Source organism: Spinacia oleracea, unplaced genomic scaffold (assembly GCF_020520425.1).
Source record: "Spinacia oleracea cultivar Varoflay unplaced genomic scaffold, BTI_SOV_V1 SOVchr0_154, whole genome shotgun sequence".
NCBI lineage: Eukaryota > Viridiplantae > Streptophyta > Magnoliopsida > Caryophyllales > Amaranthaceae > Spinacia > Spinacia oleracea.
Genome location: NW_026614482.1, coordinates 21,228 through 30,048, shown reverse-complemented (window position 1 = coordinate 30,048; position 8,821 = coordinate 21,228). Strand labels below are relative to the sequence as shown.

The 8,821-nt window shown below is 44.2% G+C and overlaps 1 non-coding gene across 1 annotated transcript; it reads left to right on the top strand.

Moving 5' to 3' along the window:
• Window positions 1-8,447: 8,447 nt before the first annotated feature.
• LOC130465366 (small nucleolar RNA R71) lies at window positions 8,448-8,554 on the top strand. The gene has a single exon (XR_008925626.1). It is a non-coding gene; the product is annotated as a small nucleolar RNA R71 (small nucleolar RNA).
• The last annotated feature ends 267 nt before the right edge of the window (window positions 8,555-8,821 follow it).

The window sequence follows — 8,821 nt, the reverse complement described above, 5'->3', positions numbered from 1 at the left end:
AAGCCTTGGCTTTGGGGAGCATAAATCCTAGCAAAACCATGGTCAACCACAAATGATGACCACAACAACCACAACTTCCCACTCAACACATGATGAAACAACAAACAAACCACACTATACTTTCTTGCCTTTTTTTCACAATTAAATCAATCACTTATAAAGATAAGAATTACAATACTTGAGTGAAACAATGCTTTGAATTTTCTTGAGAATAACGATCTTTCCTTCTTTTTTTTTTTTTTTTTTTGCTCAATTTTTTTTTTTTTTTTTTTTTTTTTTTTGTTTTTTTTTTGTTTTTTTTTTTGTTTTTGGAACCTTCACACGATTTTTTTCTTTTATTCTCCTCATCTCATTCATTCTTTCATTTCATTTTTTTCAACAACAATCATGATAAGAAGAATTTCCTTTCAATACTCAATATGCTCAAAATGTACCACACTGCAACTCCCTCACCTCACTACTATTAGCTCCCCCAAGCTAGGCTTGGGACTAGTAACCAATGGGGAATTTACGGGCTTGTAATGTTGGTTAGTCAACCGAATAAATGGCACAGGCACACATGGGTAGAAAAAGAGGGAACAAACGTATCTAATTTCATCTGAAGGCTACCTAAATAGAAAAATGCTTCGTCCTCCACAATGTGCATGTATATGAGTCATAAAACATTACTATAGTTGCAAACCAATACTCAAAATCAAGGCACACAGGAAGCTATCACACATCCTAACCAAGTCAACTAGTCAAGCACCAAGTCCACAAGTAGTTGGTCAGAGTTGAGTCATGTCAAGGCATCAAAGTAATCGGATCTCAAATCATGGTTAACAAATCAACAATGCTCGTCATCAAAAACCAAGAATCAAAACAGTTTACAATCAAGGGGCACAGGGAAGCATGGTTTTGTATTCATCGGAACGTATTTTTGTATTTTTTTTTTTTCAAAGCAATAAACTAATCTAGAAAGCATTAAACACACCAAATAAACACCCAAAATAAGAAATGCAATAATAAAAGAAAGACATACCTACAAATGTACAAGTAGTGTGAAACCCCCCCCAAACCAAATCAGACAATGTCCCTCATTGGCTCAAGGGTATCGAACCTCATCATCAACATCATCTCGTCATCACTGATGGCCTTGGCCATCCTCACCATCATCATCACCATCATCTCGGCAGCATGCCCACTAGGACCCGCTCCCCACCCTCGTACTGGGTGGGGTGTGAAGGTGCCCATAGAACCCGGAGCTCCATATCCCTCTGCGGGATAGGTAAACCAGGTAGGGTGCTCGTAATCTGGGGCAATATAGCCCTGCCTGGCATACTGATCATAAAATGGGAACATGGTCCTCTGGTGATCAGCTGCGAACTCCCGGAACCCGAGCTCAAGTCTGCTCAACCTCTCATCAATGGACCCCTGGTCCTCATGAACTACCAGGCCACTCTGAGGCCTCCCGTGTCTCGACGCCCCTCCTGAAGTAGGTGCGAGGCTCTGGCTGGTACTGATGGGGCTCTGGCTGAGTGTCAGGCTGAGGCTGGGGGTCAGGCTGAGGCTCTTGCTCAAATCCAACAAATAGATAATGAGCCTGACCGGGTCTGAAACTAGTGCGGCCCTGGGGTCGGGCAAGGTGAAAAGCCTGTTTCCCTCGAACATCCAGTACATGGCTCCCGGCCTAAATAACCCATGCTCCCCCCTGTAGCCTACGGAGTCCAGCAAAATAAGCCAAATCAAGCAAGTTGCTACCCAGAACTGGAATCTGGTAGCCTCAGTAAAATTGGCCGTGGCCATGGCTATGTGGGTGATCACCCACCAATGGTAATCTTGGTAGTATGTGTGGATGTGGCTATGGAGTAAATTGAGAGGCCATGTGATGTGCAAGGTTCATTTTGTAGCTCTCCTCTCCTTCGGAAACGTAGCCACCTAAGATCTCTAGCTCCGTACTCCTAATATTCTGGGTCTCATCCCTACCAAAGATCGTAAAACCAAGAAAACCTGTAGAAGACAATGGGTACCGGGTGTTGAATCTTGGAAGCATGCAAATGTTGCATACTCCCGGGATTCGCATTGCCCGTAAGCTTTCCCCACATGGTGCAGTTATTGTGAGTCTCCTTGGGTTTCCTACTATATGTGGTAGATAATCCAAAAATCCTACCAAAATCAAATAAGCTTCATGGTGTAGGTCCGGTTCATCACACGAAATTGAACCGATGACACGGTTCGATAACCCATCCCTAGCGAACATAAAACTACTCAAGAATTCTAGAGTCAACCGCCTAAATGTGAGACGGAGCATACCATACATGCTACTCATACCAACACCAACAAAAACACGTTTTACACTCACGCTCAATTCCCATATCATGCAATGATTTTTGACATATAAAGCGAGTAGGATTACCTCCCTCAATTTGAGGTTGCATGAATCGTGCTCGTTGCTGCTCCTCCGTAATAAAGATGACATCCGGAAAATCCGTGTCGGGCTCGAATTGCTGGTGGTGGAGGTGGTGGTGTCGGTTCCCGAGCTCGGCTTGTGGAAGCCTCATGTTGATTTCTTGGTACCCTCGTGCATTTTCTTTGTGGTCTATTTGCCATTGATGAAAAATCTGAATTTTTGAGTTTTTTGGGTGAATTTGGGGATTTTGTGGGGATGAGAGAAAACTTAAATCGGTTAGGTGTAGGTTGTAGAGGATGATGAGAGGATGATTTTGATGAAAGAATTGTTGAATTTGGTGGAGATTGGAGGGAGATATGGTGGTTTGAAGTTTTTGGAAGTTGGGTTTAATGGAGGAGTGAGAGAAAGTTAGGTTGAAGATGAAGAGGAAGTGAAGAAAGATTGGGGAAACCGTGAGTTTATCGCTGAAATCGCGTCTCGCCCCGATCGGGCGACTTTCCGCCCGATCGGGCGGGATGCGATCCTTTTCTTTACATGCGTGCGCGCCCGATCGGGCGCACCTCGCCCGATCCGAATCGGGCGATTTGCGAAAGCTCATTTTCTTGACTTTTTCCTGCCCAGAATCATCCTTGACTTTTCCTCGAAAATTTCATCAACCGCCCGATCGGGCAAAATAATTTCGCCCGATCGGGCCTTCCACTCGTCTTTTGCGCTCGATCGGGCAACAACGCCCGACTCGGGCGTTCCACTCGCCAAAGCGCCCGATCGGGCAAAATTATTTCGCCCGATCGAGCATTCCACTCGCTGGGACCGCCCGATCGGGCATGCTGCGCCCGATCGGGCGGAAATAAACTGCAAGAAACTCATCCGTGCGGCGCCCGATCGGGCGCACTTCGCCCGATACGGATCGGGCGGTTTGCAGCGTGCTTGGCCTTGTGCGTAATTTCACTTCTCGAACTTGGAGCTTTAGGCCTGCACATTATTAAGCACCCAAACAGCGTAATGCCCTCTTCTCGCCTCACTAACACACCAAAAACATACTTAAACACGCTTAGGTATGGAAATACTAACTAAACACACAAAAATAGAATGAAAAATGCAAAAAAATCAAACTTATACAACTTAAAGCGATAAAATACGGGTTTGCCTCCCGCAAAGCGCTGGTTTATTCCTAGGTCCCCGCTCGACCTTGTTACCTTGAATATGCAGTTTATGAGGCGGAGGGATTGAGGTGATGGACCTCAACCACTCCTACAGTAGCCCTATCATGGTACAACTTCAGACGTTGCCCGTTGACCTTGAATCGTTCACCATTCCCATTCTCTACTTCAACAGACCCAAACTTGCTTACCATAGTCACAGTGAACGGCCCAGACCACCTAGATTTAAGTTTTCCAGGAAATAACTTAAGCCTAGAGTTAAAAAGTAGAACCTTGTCGCCCACCGCGAACTCTCTATGCAAAATGTGATTGTCGTGCCACTTCTTGGTCTTTTCCTTGTAAATCCGGGCACTATCATAGGCTTGTAGTCGGAATTCATCGAGCTCACCTAATTGAAGTAACCGCTTCTCACCGGCTAGCTTTGCATCCATGTTGAGCTGTTTGATTGCCCAATAAGCCTTGTACTCCATTTCTACTGGTAAGTGACACGCCTTGCCATACACCAACCGATACGGGGAGGTACCAATAGGTGTCTTAAAGGCGGTTCTGTATGCCCATAGAGTATCATCTAGCTTATCGCTCCAATCCTTCCTAGACTTTGCCACCACTTTCTCAAGGATAGATTTGATCTCTCGGTTGGAGACCTCAACTTGACCACTCGTCTGAGGGTGGTAGGCTAGTCCAGTGCGGTGATAAACTCCATACTTGCGCAGGAGCGCTTCCAGATGCTTCTCATGGAAGTGTGACCCTCCATACTGATCAAAGCGCGCGGAACCCCAAATCTAGGAAAAATGATCTTCTTGAACAGGGAGATGACTGTCTTAGCATCGTTAGTAGGTGAGGCAACGGCTTCCACCCACTTTGACACATAATCTACAGCAACAAGGATATACAAGTTACCCTTGGACGATGGGAATGGTCCCATATAATCAATTCCCCACACATCGAAAATCTCAACCTCAAGGATCCCGTTCTATGGCATCTCATACCTCCTCGAAATAGTGCCGGCCCTCTGGCACGCATCACAAGCCATAATAAAAGCCTGTGCATCTTTGAACATAGTAGGCCAGTAAAACCACATTGTGACAGCTTAGCGTTTGTTTTCGACGGTCCATGGTGGCCACCATAAGGTGAAGAATGACACCTACTGATAACACCTTGAACTTCCCATTCTGGAATACAACGCTTGTATAACCCTTCAGCAGTCTCACGAAACAAATAAGGATCGCCCAAAAGTAGAACCGGACATCATGTAGGAATTTCTTCTTCTGTTGATATGAAAGATCGGCCGGAAGAATTCTACCTACAATGTAGTTAGCAAAATCTGCGAACCATGGTGACTGACTGGCAAGTGCAAGTAAATGATCATCCGGAAATGAATCATCAATCGGTGTAGACCCCTTACCATCGTCATACCTCAATCTAGACAAGTGATCTGCAACCACATTCTCAGCCCCTTTCTTATCGCGGATCTCTAGATCGAACTCCTGTAGCAGTAGTATCCATCGAATAAGCCTAGGCTTGGCTTCCTTCTTAGAGAGCAGATACTTAAGGGCCGCATGGTCAGTATAGACTATTACCTTGGATCCAATCAGATAGGTGCGGAATTTATCCAAGGCATAGACTATAGCTAGAAGCTCCTTCTCAGTAGTTGCATAATTAACTTGAGCTTCATCTAAGGTCTTACTTGCATAATAGATGGCATGTAAAACCTTCTCCTTTCTCTGACCCAGCACTGCCCCAACTGCATAATCACTTGCATCACACATTATCTCAAACGGAATATCCCATTCGGGAGAACGAATGATGGGAGCCGAATCAGTGCCTGTTTAATCCTGTCAAAGGCTTCAAGACAAGCATCAGTAAACACAAACGGGGCATCCTTGAGAAGGAGCTGGGTAAGTGGTTTAACAATTTTAGAGAAATCCTTGATAAAGCAGCGATAAAACCCCGCATGACCAAGAAAACTTCTAACACCCTTCACATTAACTGGAGGGGGTAATTGTTCAATCACTTGGACCTTAGCTCGATCCACCCGAATGCCCTTATCAGATATCAAATGTCCCAAAACCACCCCTTCAGTAACCATGAAATGACACTTTTCCCAGTTCAAGACTAAATTGCACTCTTCACATCTTTTCAAAACTTTAGTCAGATTTAGCAAGCAAGAATCAAAAGAAGTACCATAGACGCTAAAATCATCCATAAACACTTCCATGATAGACTCAATAAAATCAGAAAAGATACTCATCATGCAACGTTGGAAAGTAGCAGGCGCATTACACAGACCAAAAGGCATCCTACGATATGCAAAGGTACCATAGGGGCAGGTGAAGGTGGTCTTTTCCTGGTCGTCTGGATGTATGGGAATTTGAAAGAAACCAGAATAACCATCCAGATAACAGAAAAACTTGTGACAGGCTAGCCTTTCTAACATTTGATCAATGAAGGGAAGGGGAAAATGGTCCTTTTTAGTAGCAACATTAAGACGCCTATAATCAATGCACATGCGCCAACCTGTGACTACCTTAGTTGGTATCAACTCATTTTTTTCATTTCTCACCACAGTTGTCCCCCCCTTTCTTAGGCACTACCTGAACGGGACTCACCCACTTAGAATCAGACACAGCATACACTATACCCGCATCAAGCAATTTCATAACTTCAGCTTTTACAACATCTTGCATGACAGGGTTCAAACGACGCTGGGGTTGAATGCATGGTTTATGATTTTCATCTAGATGTATCCTATGCATACAAAAGTCAGGGCTAATACCCTTTAAATCATCAATACTGTACCCAATGGCCTTTTTGTGCCTTTTCAACACAATAAGAAGTTGGGATAACTGGCCTGCATCAAGTGCAGTACTGACGATCACAGGGCAAAGTTGTTCATTATCTAAAAACGCATACTTAAGGTTAGCAGGAAGAGGTTTAAGTTCTGGTTTCTTTACCTCTTTAACAGAACAAACCGGCCGAACTAACCTCTTCAATTTGATGCCCTCCGGCTCAGATTCTCCACCATTAAGAGCCAACTCCAGAGCATCCACTTCAGCACTCCAAGAACTGCTATCACCTGCAGAAGACTCACAACAAAGCACTGCCTCCAAAGGGTCTCTTTCGAGAACTTGGGAGACGTTATCACGAGTAATAAAATCGACTACATCTATGCGATAGCATTGTTCCTCCTCTAGCATGGGACTTTTTAAGGCACTATTCAGATTAAAAGTCACCTTATCATCCCCAACAGACAATGTCAATTTCCCACTTTTAACATCAATTACCGCCCCCGCCGTATGAAGGAAGGGTCTACCTAAGATTATGGGAATTTGAGAATCCTCCTGCATGTCTAATACTACAAAGTCCACAGGTATATAGAATTTACCTACTCTAACAGGGACGTCCTCTAAAACACCTAAGGGGTATTTGACAGAACGGTCGGCCATTTGTAGAGTGATATTGGTAACCTTAAGCTCACCCATATTCAGTTTAGTACAGACAGACAAAGGCATGACAGACACACTAGCACCTAGATCACATAAAGCTTTATCAATAAATACGGTGCCAATGTTACATGGGATGGAAAAACTCCCGGGGTCCTTAAGTTTAGGTGGAGACTTGTTTTGCAAATAAGCACTACATTCCTCAGTGAAAGCTACAGTCTCTACCTCACAAAAGCACGTTTTCTGGTCAAAATATCCTTCATGAATTTAGCATAAGCAGGAACTTGTAAAATTAATTCAGTAAAAGGAACCGTTACCTGCAAATTTTTGACCACTTCCAAGAATCTGCCAAACTGCTTGTCTAGCTTATTTTTGAGTTGTCGGTTTGGGAAGGGGAGTGCAATAGGTGGTACTTGTATATCCGCTCCCTTCTTAACCGCAGTTGTAGCCTCATTCTCATTGACTATCTTTTCAGCTGGTTCCTTTTCACCCATAACTATCTTCGGGATTTCCTCACTGACCAGATCACTAGCAGACACCCCGGAATCAACCTCAACCGGCATAGAAGGACCATCATAATCCCTACCACTCCTCAATGTAATTGCATTAGCAGACTCCCTATTTTCGGGCTGTGAAGGAAGTTGGCCTGGTGGCCTCCCTGCAATAGTAGTAGCCATCTGTGCCAACTGTGTATCAATGATCTTGTTATGAGCAGTAAGAGCATCGATTTTTGCATCCTTTTCACTTAGAGATTTTTGCATTTGTAGCATCATGTTTCTCATCTCTACTAGCATAGGGTCAGGCTGTGTGGCTTGAGGTTGTGGTTGTGGGGGTGATGTGTGTTGTCTAGAGAACCCAGGTGGCCCACTAGACTGTTGGTTGTAGTTGTTTCGGGGTTGGTAAGATTGTTGGTGTGGGGGTTGATATGGTTGTGGTGGTGGATGTTGAACTTGGTGAGGGTTTTGGATGTTGTTGCTCCTGTAGGAAAGCGGAGGGTTATTTTTGTAGCCCTCATTGTAAGAGTTGGAGAATGGGTTGTTTTGTTTGTAGGATTGAAAAGCATTACATTGTTCAATAGAGCTTCTACATTCCTGTGCATAATGACCAGACATTCCACAACTTTCACAAATAGTAGTAGGTTGGGCACTCATAGCAGCTACACTAACAGGTTGGGCAGATTGAGCATTGGCCGCTTGCATATTATCGAATTTATAATGTAAAGCAGTCAATTGGGCAGTTAATTGTTCAATAGAATTTAAATCATGCTTACCACCCCTGTTAGATAGACCTCTAGGATTTCCATACTGGGCATTGTGAATGGCTATCTCCTCAATCACCTCCATAGCTCTAGGCACCTCAAGTTGCATGAACCTCCCACTGGCAGCTGAATCCAACAAACATCTAGACTCATTGCCCAGACCAGTATAAAACTGCTGAATCAAGAACCAATCTTCCAAACCATGGTGCGGGCATTCTCTTTGCAAATCCTTGAATCTCTCCCAAACCTCGAACAAACTCTCATCCGCTTGTTGTGAGATACCTAATATCTGACCCCTCAGACGAGCCGTTTTCTCAGGTGGAAAATATTTAACATAAAAGCAAGAGCCAAGGATTCCCAATTATTGATTTTCAAAGCCGCCCGATTCAACCCATTAATCCACAGTTTAGCTTTCCCACTCAAAGAGAACGGGAAAAGTATCTCCATAGTCTGCTCCGGAGTCAATCCCTTTTGCTTGATGGTGGAGCAATATTGGATAAAGGACTGAATGTGAAGATTCGGATCTTCACCTGGTTCCCCACCGTACTGGCGTCTCTCGATCATGTTAATC